This window comes from Phascolarctos cinereus, unplaced genomic scaffold (genome assembly GCF_003287225.1).
Source record: "Phascolarctos cinereus isolate Bilbo 61053 unplaced genomic scaffold, phaCin_HiC Scaffold_4;HRSCAF=312, whole genome shotgun sequence".
In the NCBI taxonomy this organism is placed as follows: Eukaryota; Metazoa; Chordata; class Mammalia; order Diprotodontia; family Phascolarctidae; genus Phascolarctos; species Phascolarctos cinereus.
In genome coordinates this window covers 114,558,458-114,576,750 of record NW_027555847.1, presented here as the reverse complement: position 1 = coordinate 114,576,750, position 18,293 = coordinate 114,558,458, and positions in this window count along the sequence as shown.

Sequence of the window (18,293 nt, the reverse complement as noted above, 5' to 3'; positions counted from 1 at the left end):
GCACATATCAGAAGTGTGATAAATATTTGGTGCACTGAATTTAATGAATTGATCTATTCAGGGGCTACAATAATGAGATATATGATTTTTAAATGTTTTACACATATTTTTAATATGTTGATTCCCAGTTCCCAACTTTGTCACCCAAGAAAAATCATTCATTATTTCAGTTCTGTCTTCAGGTCTGACTTCTCTACACTTTTGGGAATTACTATGGCATTTGAGGATTCCTTGAGCACAATTCCTATTGAAGCTAATGAATAGATATCATCTTGAGAATTGTTGCTTACCTGCAAGTGTGACTTACTGCCCTAAGGCATACAATGTAGTCTGAGAAGCAGAAATGATTAACACTTTGGCTGGTTTTAAATATACTCCTGTCATGCAAATATTCCCAGATAATTCAAATACAATACCAACAGAAGACTGCCTATAGAAAACAGCACAAATATAAAACAGGGAACAACTGACTAGCAAGAAGTAATCTAGAGCCATATCATACCAGCTGATTCAGTGATATGGTACAATTTTAATAAAAACCCAGCACGATGCTGTGTTGCAGAATTGGAAGAATTGCAAAGTAAGTCTTTTTGCTACTTTAAACAATGGTCACACCTTGGTCTCTAGGTTATTGGTCAGTGTCTTTTTATTTAGGTTGTATTCTCCAGACAATTGCACGTTTTAATGAAACACTCTCCCCTCCTCTGAGCCTGTTCTATGTCCAATGGAGGGAAGAGCTATGACTATGTCTTATTACGTGCTCTCAAGCACTTATGTCATATCCTATGAGGACAAAATAAACATTTGTTGTTTCACTAATTGGTGAGTGAAGAAACACAGATAAACAGAAAATTTTTCTAGATACATAAACTCTTCTCAAACAAATTTCAACTATATCAGTGCTGAAATACATCATACTTTTACAGTTTTCAGGAAAGGTGCCACAATAATTTGGAAAGGTTTAACTTCATTATTGTTGAGGATCATTAATAATAATAAAGCTATGTAGCCTTCATACTTTCATGAGCAATAGAAATTAGACTTCCAATTTGCCAAACATTTAAATTCTGACTACGTGAAAGATGCTATGCTCAGGTCTGGGCATATCAGAATGAAAAATATCACCTGTATTTTCAAGGAGCTTACAATCTAATATACAATATTGAAATGTGATGTACTCAAAGAAATATGCTAACTGTGTAACTCTAACAGAAAACTTCAATTCCATAATGCTAGGACTTGGAAAGTTAATGATTCTTGTGAAATTTTACAAGTAAAGGTATGAAACTTTTCAAATAAGCTAAATAAAATTCCTATTAAAATTCCCTTAACTTATAAAAATGTTGATCCCAAAGCAATAATAAGCCAATATGATCTCTATTTCCATACAGTAATGTGGATAGCAATATTTAAGCACACTTTTTGTTTTTACAATTTATACACAGACTATCACATACTCCGGAAATTTTATGAGACAACATTTTATGGCTTCAGTATTATTCCCAGTTATAGGTCTTGTCATATTTGTGTTATTTCATAGCTATTTCCTTCTAAATGAGCCAGCATTCATTATTTGCAGTGTTAATGTAAGTTTATGGGATCATCAAAATAAAAGTTTTAACATGTCTGCTATTTTTTCCTTTTTCTTTTCCTTTTCCTTTTTTATTATTGCCCTAACTGGAAAATGCATATAGAGAGGACTGAGAAAAAATTAACAGAAGAGAAAGGAATGACCTTGCTTAACATATGGAGACTGACATAAATAAGTAGAATAAGGTGGTGTTAGCTAGGAAAGAGTGATATCAAGAAAAAAATAGAAGTAAAGAGAGATAATTATGTTTCCACTAAACAGAAAAGCAGATGATCCTTTCCTATAAAAGTGAGAATATCTGGGAAGGAGACATCTTTGAAAAGATGTGTGGTCTGCCATCTTTTGAATTCAGTTTTCTACATACTATGGACAATATGTACGTTCAAATGATGCAGGTTGGATTGTTATCTCTATCTTTAAGAAGGAAACTAATTCTACTCCATCAAACTGCACTATCTCCAGATTTCCGCTGCCTTCAACATCATCTCTTTGCAGATGTGCATTAGTACAACTTAGTCTGCAATGCCTCCTCCTCAATGTCAGAGAAGTGATCAAAATTGATTTTGAGTCTTCTCTTGAAATTCACTTGCCGGGATCTGTTTAGCATTGAAAGTCACACAGCAAACATTTTACAGCTATTAGTAACAAAAGAAAGAGTATGTGCTAGTCTTGGCAAAAATAATAATAAACACAACTGCACATTCTATCTTTCAGCAGGATATCTTTAAAAGGAAGGACATTTATTTTCTCTCTTTTTACTGAGTGGTACATTCCTCTTGTGTTAGTAATTAGTAGAAATCAGACGGGAGTGGCAGGATCAAATTCTAACTTTATAGAAAAGAAGGGAGTCCTAATCTTTGACTGATGGATAATGTCTCTACCAGTTTTAAGGCAAACTTCTCTTTTTGACGATTAGATCTAGTCACATGAAAAAGACATGTAAGGAATCTACCTAAAATCTAGTTCGTGACCCAGATTCTTAAAAGAGGCCTTTCTGTTTAAATTGCTTCATAATTTCAAAAATAATTTCTTAATATTTGACTGTTAATATTATTTTTTGCTTCTGTGCTTCCTTTTAACATAGATTCCACAATTAAGTCCTCTTCCAATGCCTCATAGTGGAATGGAGGTGATGCTGGATTCTGGAACGCTATGCTAGGAACACACATGTTCCTGTAATTCCTATCAAGCCAGTCAGACTCAGCATAAATTCAGTGATATACTCTCAGTTCAACTTTTAGCCTGCCTAAATGCAGAAAGGCTCTTCACCAAAATATCTGTTATCAGGAAATTTATTTTGTCACTTTCATATAATGGTATACTAAGCCATGAATGGGTTGTAATCTGACACAATGGAGAAAAAGAATCTATGCCAATGAAATCATGGATCCCCGCAATACTGAAGAAATTATGACAGGTTATTAGGAGGAAGGGGTGAACTTGAATATCTATTTTTCTTTCACTTCAATTAAGTACATCATGAAAAAAATGCTCCTATAAATAACAATTAATCTTTCATTTTGTATTCAGAAGCTCACCATACTCAAATGCCCTGTCGGAGCTACCTATGCATTTATGTGTAACTAACCATCCAAAAAAGAAACTGAGCCTACATACAGTTTTAGAAATAAAAGCCTGTATTAGAAATGTAATTTAACATTTTCCCTTAAATGTAACTAAGGCAAATGCTTGCATTTGCTCAAATCTAAAATACTTATGATGATTATTGGTAGGAATTTTCAGTGAATGAGAATATATAAATCAGCAGTCATAAATTAGGTGAAAAATAGTCATGTTGGAAGTTTTCATCTATTTAATTTTACTTAGTAACACCTAGCACATCTCTGTATGAATAAGCATGCTTAGTATATATTATTTGAGGATTATTATAGCTTTAGCACAGCATAAAGTGATCATTTATAGTTCTAAAGCATTTTCTCCAAGAGATATAAGATGAAGATGCTGATAAAAGAGACTATAAAGAATTCAGCAAGAGTGTAATTTTCTCCAGAGTCCATGATTTGGATAATAAAATATATACCATGTATATTCTGTAACCTCTCCTTCATTTATATAACCAAATTTTAAATTAGCCTCAATAATTTTATAAAACACCTGAACAATTTCTGTAATCCTGGATGTCTGCCAGGACAAGATGTACCAGAACCCAATTTTGCAAGGTCAAGAAACCCAGACAGTCTCAATGAGGTGTAGATTAGCTTCTGAACAGATTTTGAGTCCCTACTGGAGATCATATATATTCATGCTTTACCACAAACAGTGTTTAGTGAAAGGGACATCCCTAGAACTTTTGAAAAATAAATGAAATTCATACATTTAGCTTTAACAAGTTCTTAAAATTCTTTAGTCAATTATCCATCCCCCTACAATGACTTTAAGTTATAAATCAGGTGCTGAGTTTCATTAATAAAGAGAGTTCCTATTCATTGTACCACATATGTATATGCAACAGGAAGAAAACATGTAAGTTCCACAGAAGTATCTGTTGCCGTATGCTTTTTAGTCTTCAACTAATGCCTAAGCTTAAATGCTCATAGCCTTCTCAAAACAAACAAAAACTCCACAGAGGAGGAATCAATGAATTAACCATATTCAGCATAGAAAAATGCCCACCCAATGAACATGTATATTTGCATTGAGTCCCTCTCCCTAAACTATGTAGACACAAAGCAACAGTTTTAAGTCAAAACATTTGGTACTACTAAGAATCACAGGCAGTTAGATTAAAAAATGGCACTTACAGAGCTTCTAGTCAATAACCCCTCACTTCACTCTCATTTCGAAGATGAGGAAGCAAAAGCACTGAAACCCAAAATGGAGATATGACTTGGCTAAGATGATTTACTGGCAGAGCCAACATTTAAATCCAGATCACCTGATTTCCAAGTATCCTTTCTCTACACTATGGAGCATGGCTAGAAGCCATGTTTGGTTTTGGTTTTGTTTTTGTTTTTCTTTTTGTTTTTTGAGGTCAGTAATATTTCTGAAATGACAAAGTCAATAAGGGCTGTGAATTAAATGATATATTCCAATATAAGTAAAAGTAAATAAGCAAGAACATGGGACTGATTGCTTAAACACTTACTAGCTCTAACATGAATTCACTGTATGATCTTAGGTGAATCACCATTTCTTTTTATTTTTTCCCGTCTAATAAACCAAATAATTGCACCTACATAGAAATAATTTAAGTTCCTTTTATATTTCATGTTAGTAAAAAGTCTAAGAAAGGTGTTATTGAAATTATATTTTGAAAAATTTGACCTTATAATTTTCATAGCTGATGCTGTGGGTCAAGGAAACATTATTTTCTGGTCTTTGATACAACTCAACCTATTTATAGACATAGGGAACTACCTGTAGCTCAGAGAGACTGAGTAATTTAACCATGCTGTGATATGCCTGTGCTTATACTTGCTCATGGGCCCAAGTATCATAAATGAGTTTTGTACCCAGGTCTTCCAGATGCCAGGTACAACATTCTATCCACTAAGTTAAGCTGGCTCTCAGTAGAGCTAAATGGGCACGTGATTTTTGTTTGGTTGGTTGTTTTGTTTTGTTTTCCATGAAGGGTCTTAATTGTTTGTGGGGCAACATACTTTACCCACTTACGGAAAAAACATGCAATGGTTTTCACTGACCCGACTTAGAATTGTATACAGATGTTCAAATTAAACTTCCTATTTTCAAATCAATCAATCCATTATTATGTAGCAGAGGAAAAATGAAGTCAATAATGCTTCTAGCTAAAAGAAATACATATCTTTTCCTGATCATGGAAAATGGCAAAATACATAGCATAAGAGCTACACCAGGATACTGTCGAGGTGACTCCTCATAGTCGCACAAAGTGCTGAATAAAAACAAGATGTTAATGCTTTTTGTTTGTTAAAAGATACTGTGAAACTCCTCCCTTTCCCAGGAAAGACAGAATACTAATTTTATAATACATATCTTTGTCTGATAATTGTTCTAAAATTTTATTATTCAGAGGCCGATGTTGCAACTTGTGATATAATCATACCCCTCTCTACTTCTCTCTCCAATGATTGTCAGTCATCTTAAAAGGTGCTGGCATCTCCCACTGTTGTCCCTTCCACTCAATAAGACTTACTTCTCTTATCATGGTGTCTACAATTTTCACAAAGGTAAAATTGTAGGATAGTCTGTAGAATTTTCATTTATCAAAGTTGCCCTTGTGTGGAAAGTGAAGGAAAAAATGAGATTCTGCTGACTATCCTACATTTTAGTAGTGAAAGAAAAGGGGTATCATTGTCTTCCTGGGTACACTCAAGTTGGCATAATACCCTGTATATGTGCGCCACCAGAACCCATCCTGGGACTCATACCACTGACTTCTTTATATATTTTGTTGTTTTACTACTTGCATGTAGTGACCCTGGATGAGTCTTTGCCTCAAAGTAGAGGTTTGATTCACCCTTGTAAAGGCAGATCGGTCTAATCATTAAGCAGGTGCTTAATAAGTATTTTTTTTATTTGTATCCTGACTTATTAGTATGCTCTCTCTCTCTCTCAATTTATCTATCAATATGTATGCTATATTCTTAAATCAAACATGAAATCCTTTAAAGCAAAGACTCTATAATACTGCCACAATAATCTTACAAATGGAGATTTAGCTCTCACTCTATTGTTGAAAAATGAAATTTCTCTCAGGAGTAAAGTTAACACTCATGCTTGTGTTCAAGGCCTCTCAACCTGGCATTATCCACCCTACCTTTCCAGGCTTACCTCACATTACAACCCTTGTTGTACCCTAACCTCCAGCACATTTTTTTTTGTTCTCCAAACATACTATATATGCCCCCTCCTGTCTCTGACCTCTTCTTTATGGTGTTCCCTGTGCTTGGAGTGTCATCTCTCCTTTGTTTATTGAATTTCAACTTTTCTTTTACAATCCAACTCAAATGTCATTTCAAGGAAACCTTCTCTCAATCTCTTGGTCAGAAATGACCTTCCCCCTTAAACCTCAAAGTTTTATACTTCTATAATGCTCTTATATAATGTTTTATGTGTACATGTTTTATTCCTCTACTAGAGTAACTCCATGAGCTAACATTTCAGTGCTTAGCACATGGCCTGGCACACAGTAGATGCTTAACAAATGTTTATTAAGTATTACTGATTGATGAGAGCAGAGGTCATATATATATTTCCTCAATCTTATGAACTGTGCAGTATTCTGCACACAGTATTTTTTAAAAAAAAAGTTAGTTCCTTTCATTCCCAGGCAATAGAGGTAGTATTTCAAGACGATCCACTGCATTCTCTTCCTGATTTCCACTTATAATTGGAGTTGCCATATGCTAATGTCCTGGAATCTACAATGCTAATTGTGTAACTCTACAAATAGCTCAGGCTAGCTTTTTTTTTTTTTGATCAATCATGCTTTCTAACTTTCCCCACATCTATTAGTTTGATACTATAAACCTGAGGGTATTACCTATCTCATTTAGAAAAATATAATTAGGTAACCTATTATTGAAAGAAAGCTGTAATAATTAATATTAAGTCTGACACTGAGAAAAACTTAGCAGCTAGAAATGTTTTTTCTGGGCCTTTTCATCCCTAATTATAATGTCCTCTACCCTATTTATTCCAATGCCCACAAGCTGCCTTCTGACTGCCCAAGATACCTCATTCCCTGGTTTTATTCAAATGGTTCTCCATCCCTTCTCTCTCAACTACATTGCTTGTTATGTAGCATTCCTCAGGAAACTAGGTTCAGCTTGCTGTTTCATTGGAAAGAAATGACTTAATTTTTAACTTTTTTATGGTTGAAAATGTATTACTCATTTACATCTTAACAAATTGTATTTCCTTAAATCACGCATTTCATGATAGTCTTTAAGGCATCAGTAAAAGTCAAATAGAAAATATGTTGGGACATTGGAACCTCAATAGGACAATGAATTAAGTCAGCTGGGCTTAATATTTCCAAATGGAAATACTTTGTGTGATTTTAATGCTTTTTTTTAATATTAACTATAAAAGACATCCAGTTCTTCAAGGTCATAGAGAATGCCCATGCACCAAGGAAAATAGTCCCATTGCAGATCCACTAACACTGTGAATGAGCCCTCTGGAATTAGAGGTGGTCGAGGTATATATTGAGTCTTCCACATCTTATCTTGCCTGTACATAGATCTGAATGTAGGTCTATATTCTAGTACATCTCCAAAATTTTTAGTAGCTTGAGACAAGCCTGCTCTAATGGGCTGTAGGATAAATAAATGTTAATTTACATAATTGTTACTTTTCTAATAATACCTTAAGTTAGCTGACTCTTGGTAATATATTTAGCTTTGCATAAGACTTGATGAAATTTATGAAAGCAATGTATTCTAACACATAGCCTTCACTTACTTTCCTCATCATATCAGCAATAGTCAGGACTTTTTTCTGCAGACACTAGTTAACTCAAAAATCACAACCTGCGTATAATCATTCTGCTTACCAATCCATCTGTATTTTTGCTATACTGAGCTCTCCTTGTACTCTTCAACTGAATGTGGTTACATTTTAAGAGGGGTCTATTTTATTTTTCTCTTTAAGAGAACAATATATACTCAGGAAAAACAATTTGTGGTTAAGATGAACAGTGGAGGAAATGTAAGTGGGAAGAACTGTTTCTTCATGTCTCATACTAAATTTATAATTCATTACAATCAGTTACTGTAAGATGAATACAAAATTTCTATACATGCAAAATAAGACGATGAATTGGAAATTCAGAAATATAGGATTTTTGCCGTCGGAAGTGAAGCCAGCCCCTTTACAAACTCTCAAAATATACAAGGAACTGGACCCAAAGCCAACTAGAAGGAAAACTGTCTAATTGTCTTTATGAAAAATATTGTTATGATTTTAGTTACATCTACCTTGTTTCTGAAACTAAACACCATCTTTTTGAAAACAAATATTCCTCCAGAGATGTTCTATAGCTTCGAATCATCAAGTACCACACTAGATGGATCTACATGGGAGTGAATGGACAAAAGTCACACAGGATGAGAAAGCATGGAGAGGTTGTGATGTGCACTTTAGGAGGATATATCTACATTGCTGTGACCACAATTTCCTGACATAATGAAATAAATATTCAAAAAGCTTTTAAAGGAAGAAGCACATTCAGAAATCAGGTGAATACGTATAAATGATAAATAACTTGTATGTAGGCTTCATTGATATCTTCAGTCTTCCCTTGAAGTAACCATCACTTTATTGTCAGTAACTACCATATGTTGCTGGGACTATATTGCTAACTTTCAAGATAACAGTATTTGACTGTGAGACTCCTAGAAGTTCAGAGAATCTCTGGAGCAGGTAGGAAGGTTATTGTGGCCTGAATTGGGACCATGTCAAACAGATCTCTGTCAGCTTTAGAACTCAAGTGTCTTCTGGTCTGGACTCAGTCAGCCCCTGAAGAGCCCTCATAGGGTAAACCAAGATCTAAGGTGTCAACTAGCAATGCCAAGGTGCAGAGGGTGGAATATTATAGTAGGCCCTTGGGTTGCTTGTACTTATCTAAGAATATTAAGTTAAGATCATATTTATTCTTATAATGATACTTCTCATTCATTTAACTCATGAAATCATAAAAAAAAAAAGTATATTCTTTTGAACAGAAGTAATGAAAGAGATACTATGTTCCTATCTGGAAATTTCCTTTAAAGGGACCTTATCTTTCACATAACTAAAAAAGCCTGCAATAATAGCCCTTTCCCCACCATGTAAAATAAAATAAAATTGTAAGTGTAGTATCTTTGGTGCTCTATTTAATTTTTAAGCATTCAAAAGCAGCATATGACTTGTAGTATACAAACCAACATCTCCCTAAATAGTATAACTTTATTACTTAAGTGGATATAATTATAAGGTGGGATCATTAGAAATATATCACCCCCATACAGTCATACCCCACAAAAAGTTTCTCTGACCAAGACAATTTGTCAATAATATTGTTAATCTCTTGTAACCAAGCTCTAGTTTAAGTATTAATCTACCAATTCCCAGGCATGACCAGTCTTGAATTCAGTTTGAATCTTTCTTTCTTACTTATGTTGTTAATTAAGTCCACAAAGTTTGGGGTATAATGGATGGAGAATGTGAATTGGATTCAGGAAGTTATGGGTTTAAATTTTGCCTCCAACATCATCTGTGTGATCTTGAGAAAATAACTTAACTTCTCTGGGCCTCAGTTTCCTCAGATTTAAATGAGGTCTATGGACTTCTGCTTCTGGGAGCCAAGATGGCAGAGTAAGAAGTGAGTCACTCTTACCCTCCCTTATTAAACTCTGAAAGCCCAGAAAATATCACTCCAGAAAAAAGTTGAACCAGAAGAAAGATGGGGTACAACAGTTCAGTAACCCAGGTAGCTTGAGAGATTAACGGGAAAGACCCATCTTGCCCTAGGGAAAGGAAAGTAGTAAGGAACAGGAGGTGTCCCAGCAAGCTAGTGGAAAGCCCCACTTCAGCATACCAGGAGGAGATCCTGAAGCCCAGGTGGTGGAGTAGGCAAATGCCAACACCTGGATCCCCGAGTTTCTTACTGAGGACGGGGGAACTGGTGGAAACCAGCTTGGAAAACCACCAGGTGCCTGGGCATTCTACAGCAACTAGCTCTTCCAGTGCCTCAGCAAAACTAAGGGAAGCAGTGCTCCAAAGGGCCCCAGATAGATAAACACTGTACAACATCCATCTGAAAGGAGCTAAAGAAAGCAAAAGGAAGGAAAGGCCTGGGAGAGCAGGAAATCTCCAGGTGCCACACTACCCAATCCTACCTCTAGAGTTCCAGTGTTGCTAATTCCAGCCCAAGACCAGGTAGGCTATCAGAACCCTACAGCCTCCAACTGCCAGCACTGGAGGCCCCAGCACACAAAGCCAGTGACCAGGCCCTAGGCTCCCAACAAAAGAAGCTTGGATCAGCGTCCTCTGATTCCCAGCAGAAGAGCTCAATCTCTTTCAAGGTGAGGAAATAAGCAAAGACCATGAGTAAAAAGAAATGTATGATAGATTCTTATTATGGGAAGAGTGAAGATCAAGGCAAAAATTCTGAAGAGAACAACACTGTCAACAAACCCACATCTGGGACCTCAAAAGGGAATATGAACTGATCTGAAGTCCAAAAAAGAGTCAAATGAGAGAGGTAGAAGAAAAAATGAGAGCTATGCAAGAGAGAGTTGATAGCTTGGAAAAAGAATGACAAAAATTAACTGTAGAAAACAATTAAAAAATACAATTGACTTTTGTTCTTCCTTCTTCAATTGGCCAATTGTGTTTTTTAGTAACTTGTTTTCTTCAGTGTATTTTTTTTCTAGTTGGCCAATTGTATTTTTGAAGGACTCTTCTACCTCTCTCATTTGACTATTAAAATCCCTCTTGATCTCTTCTAAGAAGGCTTTTTGGGCTTCAGACCAGTTCATATTCCCTTTTATAGTTGCAGGTGTGTGTTTGTTGACAATGTTGTCCTCTTCAGAATTCCTGTCTTGATCTTCACTCTTCTCATTATATGAATCTATGGTACATTTCTTTTTACTCATGGTGTTTCGTTATTCCCTAGCCTTTAAAGAGATTGAGCTCTTCTGCTGGGGAACAGAGGGCACTGACCCAAGCTTCTTGTGTTGGGAGCCTCGGTCTTGGTCACTGGCTTTGTGTGCTGCGGCCTCTTATGTTGGCAATTGGAGGCTGTAGGTTTCTGGCAGCTTATCTTGTGTTGGGCTGGAATCAGCAAGGCTGGAACTTTCAGGCAATTCTAGGTTGCCTGCTTTTCCCTTCCTTTAGCTTTCTTCAGCTCCTTTTAGATGGGTGCTGCAGGGTGTTTATCTGCTTGTGGCCCCTTGTAATGCTACCTCCCTTGTTTCTGCTAATGCACTGGGAGATTACTTTGCGGTAGAGTGCTGAGGCACTAAACTGGCCTCCACCGTTTCCCCTGCCCTCACCAAGGCACACAGAGATCCAAGTGTTGGTGCTTGCCTGCTCCACTACCTGGGCTTCAGGATCTCTTCCTGGGGTTCTGTCAGCTTATGCCATGCTGGGCTGGAATCAGCAAGGCTGGGGCTTTATGAAGACTTTAGGTTGCTTTCTTCAGCTCCTTTCAGATGAATGCTGCAGTGTGCTTATCCACCTGAGGCCCCCTGCAGTGCTGCTTCCGTTATTTTTGTTGCACTGGCAGACCCATTTGCTGGGCTGCTGTACAGCTGCTCCCCATCTTTCTTCCAGTTCAGCTGTTCCAGGGGAAGGTGCCCTAGCAATTCCAGATCTTAAATTCTATTATGAAGCAGCAATCATCAAAACTACTTGGTACTGGCTAAGAAATAGGGAGGTGGATCAGTGGAATAGGTTAAATATGCAAGACACAGTAGTCAATGACTATAGTAATCTATTATTTGATAAACCCAAAGACCCAGCTTCTGGGATAAGAACCCATTCTTTGAAAAAAACTGCTGGGAAAACTGGAAAAGAATATGGCAGAAACTAGACATAGACCCAAATATCACACCATATACCAAAATAAAATCAAAATGGGTTCATGACTTACATATAAAGGCTGATACCATAAGTAAACTGGGAGAACAAGGAATAGTTTACCTATCAGATCTATGGAGAACAGAAGAATTCATGACCAAACAGGAGATAGAGAACATTATGAAAAGCAAAATGGATCATTTTGATTCCATTAAATTGAAAAGTTTTTGCACAAACAAAGCCAATGCAACTAAGATTAGAACGAAGGTAGAAAATTGGGAAAGAATTTTTACAACCAGTCTCTCTGATAAAGGTCTCATTTCTAAAATATATAGATAATTAAGACAAATTTATAAGAATATAAGTCATTCCACAATTGATAAATGGTCAAAGGGGATGAACAGACAGCTCTCAGATGAAGAAATTAAAACCATCGACAGTCATATGAAAAAAATGTTCTAAATCATTATTGATTAGAGAAATGCAAATCAAAACAACTCTGAAGTACATCATACCTATCAGATTGGCCAACATGACAAAACAGGAAAATGATAAATGTTGGAGAAGATGTGGGAAAATTGGAACACTAATACATTGTTGGTGGAGTTGTGAGCTGATCCAAACATTCTAGAGATCAATTTGGAACTATGCCCAAAGGGCTACAAAAATGTGCATACCCTTTGATCCAGCAATAGCACTTCTAGGGCTATATCCCAAACAGATCACAGAAATGCGAAAAGGACCCACATGTACAAAAATATTCATAGCAGCTCTTTTTGTGGTGGCAAAGAATTGGAAATTGAGAGGATGCCCATCAATTGGGGAATGGCTGACCAAGTTGTGGTATATTAATGTAATGGAATACTATTGTGTGATAAGAAATGATGAGCAGGCTGACTTCAGAAAAACCTGGAAAGATTTATATGGTCTCATGCTGAGTGAAGTGAGCAGAACCAAGAGGACTTTGTACACAACAGCCATCTTATGCAATGACTAATATTGTTAAACGGAGCCCTTCTCAGTATTACAAGGATCTAAGACATCTCCAGAGGCCTCGGGATGGAAAATGCTGTCCACATCCAAGGAAACAACTATGGAAGTTGAATTGCTATCACTTATTTTTACCTTATGTTGAGTTTTGTTTTATCTTTCTGATGGTTCCTCCTATTGGTTTTAATTTTTACTTACAACTTCACTAACGTGAAAATATGTTTAATAGGAATGTAAATGTAAAGCCCATATCAGATTGTGCACCATCTTGGGGAGGGTGGGGGGGAGGAAGGGGAAGAAAAATTTTCAACTCAAAGGAATATGGAAGTGATTGTTGATAAATCAAAATAAATTAATAAAATATTTTAAAGAAATACAATTGGCCAACTGGGAAAAAAATACACTGAAGAAAACAAGTCCCTAAAAATACAATTAGCCAAATGGGGAAGGAGGTGCAAAATCTGAGAGGAGAAAACAATTTGTTAAAAATTAGAATTAGGCAAATGGAAGCTAATGACTCTATGAGAGAGCAAGAATCAGTTAAAGAAAAACAAAAGAATGAAAAAATAGATGAAAATGTAAAATACTTCATTGGTAAAACAACTGACCTGGAAAATAGATACAGGAGAGACAATTTAAAAATTACTGATCTACCTAAAAATCACAATGAAAAAAGAGCCTGGACAGTATCTTTCAGGAAATCATAAAGCAGAACTGCCTGGAGGCCCTAGAACCAGAGGGTAAAATAGGTATAGAAAGAATCCACTGATTACCTCCTGATAGAAATCCCAAATTGAAAATGCCAAGGAATACAGTAGCCAAATTCCAACATTACCAGGTCAAAGAGAAGATACTGCAAGCAGACAGAAAGAAACAATTTAAATATCATGGAACCACAGTCAGGATTACACAGGACCTTGAAGCTTCTGCATTAAAAGACAGTAGGGCATGGAATGTGATTTTCTGTAAGGTAAAGGAGCTTGGATTACAACCAAGGATCTACTACCCAGCAAAAATAAGCATGATCTTTCAGGGGAGGAGATGGATATTCAACAAAAGGGGACTTCCATACCTTCCTGATAAAAAAGGCCAGAGCTCAACAGAAAAGTTGATCTTCAAATACAAGACATAGAAAAGTAAACAGGACAGAAAGAAATAACATGTGATTAATAAGGGCAAATTATTTACATCTCTACAAGGGAAGATGACACTTGTAACTCTTGAGAACTGTATTGTTATTACACCATGTTAAAGGGGCATACATAAAGGGGGTCAGTATAAATTGACTTTGATGTAATGATGAAAAAAATGTAATTGAGTGGGATAAATGGATCCAAGTAAGTGTATTAATCTGATCTAAGAAAATGTACTGAGAGAAAAGTAAAGGAAGATGCAGACAAGGGTAAATTACATTACAGGAAAAGGCACAAAAACCTATTACAGCAGAGAGAAAGAAGGGAGGGAGATGAGCATTGTTTGAACCTTACTTTTGTCAGATTTGGCTCAAGAAGGGAATAACATAATTGGGCAGGTATGGAAATCTAACATTCCCTATAGGCAGTAGGAAGGAAAAGGGGAAAGAAAAGAGAGGTAGGATAGAAGGGAGGGAAACAGTAGTAAGGGTAAAGGAGAAGAAAAGCAAAGGGGCTAATAGAAGGGAGGTGGGACGGGCTAAGGGAGGTGGGATGGGCTAAGGGAGGTGGTGGTCAAAAGTAAAATATTAGTGAAGAGGGAAAAGAAGAAAGGAGAAAGAAAAGCATAAACGGGGGAGGGGGAAGGAGGGAGAGAAAGACATAGATAGTAATAGTAACTGTGAATGTGATATATGAATGTAGTAGAATAATATTGTGCTATAAGAAATGATGATCAGGCAGACTTCAGAAAAACCTGGAAAGACTTGTATGGTTTGATGCTGAGTGAAGTGAGCAGAACCAGGAGAATGTTGCACACAGTAACAGCTATGTTGTGTGATGACTAACATTGCTAGAGTTAACCCCTCTCAGAAACACAAGGATCTAAGACATCTCCAAATGCCTTGTGATGGAAAATGCTATCCATATCCAAAGAAAGAACTATGAAGTTTGAATGTAGATTGAAGCATACTATTTGCTATTTTTTTCTTCTGTTTTGTTTTGTTGCCTCTTTCTGTTGGTTCTTCCTGTTGGTTCGAATTCTTACTTACAACATCATTAATGTGAAAATATGTTTAATAGGACTGTGTATGTATAACCTATATCAGATTGTGTACTGTCTTGAAGAGTTGAAAGGGGGGGGGAATTTAAAACTCAAGAGCTTATGGAAGTGATTGTTGATGAATCAAAATAAAAAATTTTTTAAAAGGAAAAAAGGAAAAAAAAATTAAAAAATAATAAATGAGGTCTGTGGTCCATTCTAGCTCTAAATCCATTACTCTGTAATTCACCTAAAGCTTAAACTAGCACTAAGGAGATTGCTGCAAATGACTTATTCCCTCTTCCTATCCTCCTTTCAAGTGGTCAAGAAGTATTTTTTCTTCCTTTTATTATACCTAGTTTCTTCCTCCACCCCCAAACTCACCTCTAAATTCTACTGGCAGCTAACTGATAACCTCAGGTGACTTGGTACATCGAGTCTCTAAACCTTCAATCTGTAAGAATGTTGAAGCAGCCTTGCCCAACTCAGCCTTATTATAGTGTCAGGTTTTTGTAAAGGTCTATTTTAAACTCTTTTTCCTCCTGATTTTTGGTTGCCCAGGAGCATATCTTCCATATATAACATTGTTGCTATGATACTAACTGCCTCTTGCAATGTTGCTTGACCTAAAGTTGAGTTTTAACAGAACCAATTTAAGATATATATGGGCAGTGGGAGGAATGAGGAGGGAATGGGTAGGTCCTCCACTTAAAGTTATGTTAAGTTAGGAGAAATATTTTCCTTCTTTTGGGACAAATGTTCTCATTTATCATACTTGTCCTTCTTTACTTCTCTTTCCTTCCCTCTTTCTCTTTTTGTCTTTTAATTTAGAATAATGATTTCATTGTGATAGATTACAGGATGAGGAAATTCCTGTGCATATAAACACCTTTTCTGCAATTTGTATTCTTGGACCTTGAGAGAGTTTTATGGGTCACTGAGAAATTAAGTGAGTTGCTCAGGGTCACATAGGAAAGGAGAGACAGGGAAAGGAACACATATTTATTAATCAGCTACTATGTGCCAGGCATTATGCTAAGCACTTTGTAAGTATCTTGTGTGATCCTCACAACAACCCTAGGAGGTAGTTGCTTCTTGTAGTGCTGTTTTATAGTCGAAGAAACTGAGGCAGAGAAGGATTATAGCACTTGTCTAACTTCACACAGCTAGGAAGTATCTGAGACTAGTTTTCGATCTCAGTTCTTCCAATTCAATGCTCAGCACTCTATCTACTATGCTACCCAGATGCCTCTGTGAGTTAAAGGCTATTATTTTCCCTGTTTTACAGTAGAGGCAACTGAGGTAGATCAAGGTTAACTGACTTGGCCAGGGATACATAATCTGCATGTTTCAGATTCAAGACTTTAACCCAAGTCTTTCTGAATTTAAGGCCCACTTTCTCACCACTTTCCTGTGCTGCCTCTCATCTCTTTTGTCCAGATGAGGAGGAAAAATAGTTTTCTTTTTTTTTTCGGCCTAATTTCTCAATCCAATAAACTCTCTACACTCTAGCCATAATCCCTACTACTGTCTAGTCTTCCTCTTTCCTTCTGTCTTAGTCTTTCTCTGGAATATCACTATTTATTAATCTTCTATGTCTGGAAAGTTCCGGATTAGATATTTTGAGTTTCCTAACTGTTTGACTGTTGACACTTCCATTCCTAAGATCTAAGAAGTAAGAAACCAAGGAGAACCAACTGAAGCAGTACCTCATTCCTTCACTATAAAATACTAGAGCTTATGTAAAGTATATAGAGGAAATGGAGTCAAGAAAACCATCAAAGAAGGCTGTTAAAATGTGCTAATTAAAAATAAAATAAATTAAAAAATTAAAAATGTGCAAAGTATTGGAAACAACATCTCACAAGAATATAAGTAATTGCTTCCCCTTTCTATGACCCGAAGATCTTCTCTGCATATTCCTGATGTCCCAGTTGTACCCATTACTCCCTTTCCCGATCATTCTTTGGAGCTGTCAGTGCTGGCCCCAGTTTGAGTAAATGGGTGGATACTAAACTGATGGCCTTCCTTTATTGCTCTTGCTTCTTTTTCCACACTCCTCCAGGTATCTCCAGTTAAATGACATCATCTCCCTTTAAATATGCCAAATACTGTTGTCAGACTACAGTGTATAGCTTTCAGTGTGAATGGTTCTTTTAATACTTCTGCAAAGTCTTTAATCATTTCATAACAGCAGTGGACACCAGCAATTTCTTACGTCCCTTTTAGTACTGATATTCTCTGATTCTATAGCATGCGTCTAATAACTCAGAAAATAATGTTCTACCATTTGTTGTATATTTATTTTCCTCACAACTCTATGAAGTGAACAGGTTAAGTACAATTATCTCCATTTTACAAATAAGAAAAATGAGGCTTAGACAAGAAATGATTTGTCTAAGCTCACTGAACAAGTGTTTGTAACAGGGACATAGACTTGGGTCTTTTACTGATTACAAATCCATAACTCAACACCACATCATAAAAGAGAGCAATGACTCAATAGCAATATCTATAAACTAGAACTATATATGTAAATAATTCATTTTACATGCAATAGTTTAGTTTCATATGGAAATATAACATGAATACACATTGAAATAATTTAAAACACCCGAATGATTTAACTACATCACAACTTTTCATGAATTTGCTAAATTCAGTTGCTATGTAATTTGATTCAATAAATATTCATAAAGTACCTAGGATGCCCAAGGCACTGTGTGCTACATGCTGAGGATACAATGAAAAATGAAAGACTCCCTGCCCTCAAGAAGCTTACTTCCTCTTGGGGGGAAGAAACAAGACATATGTGAGAGATCCAGCTATATTTAGCCAACCATTGACATACCTCCCACCACCAAAAAAGAAATGCTCATTCCAGCCATCTTCCTACTGTCTCATGCTGCCACCACTGATGCTGTTCCTATACCTTCTCAATTGGACTTCCAGAGAGCATGCCCTAGGGCCTTGATGAGCCAAGCAACTTAGCTTTAGAACAAAATTTGGTGTTTTTCTATCCTGAGGCATG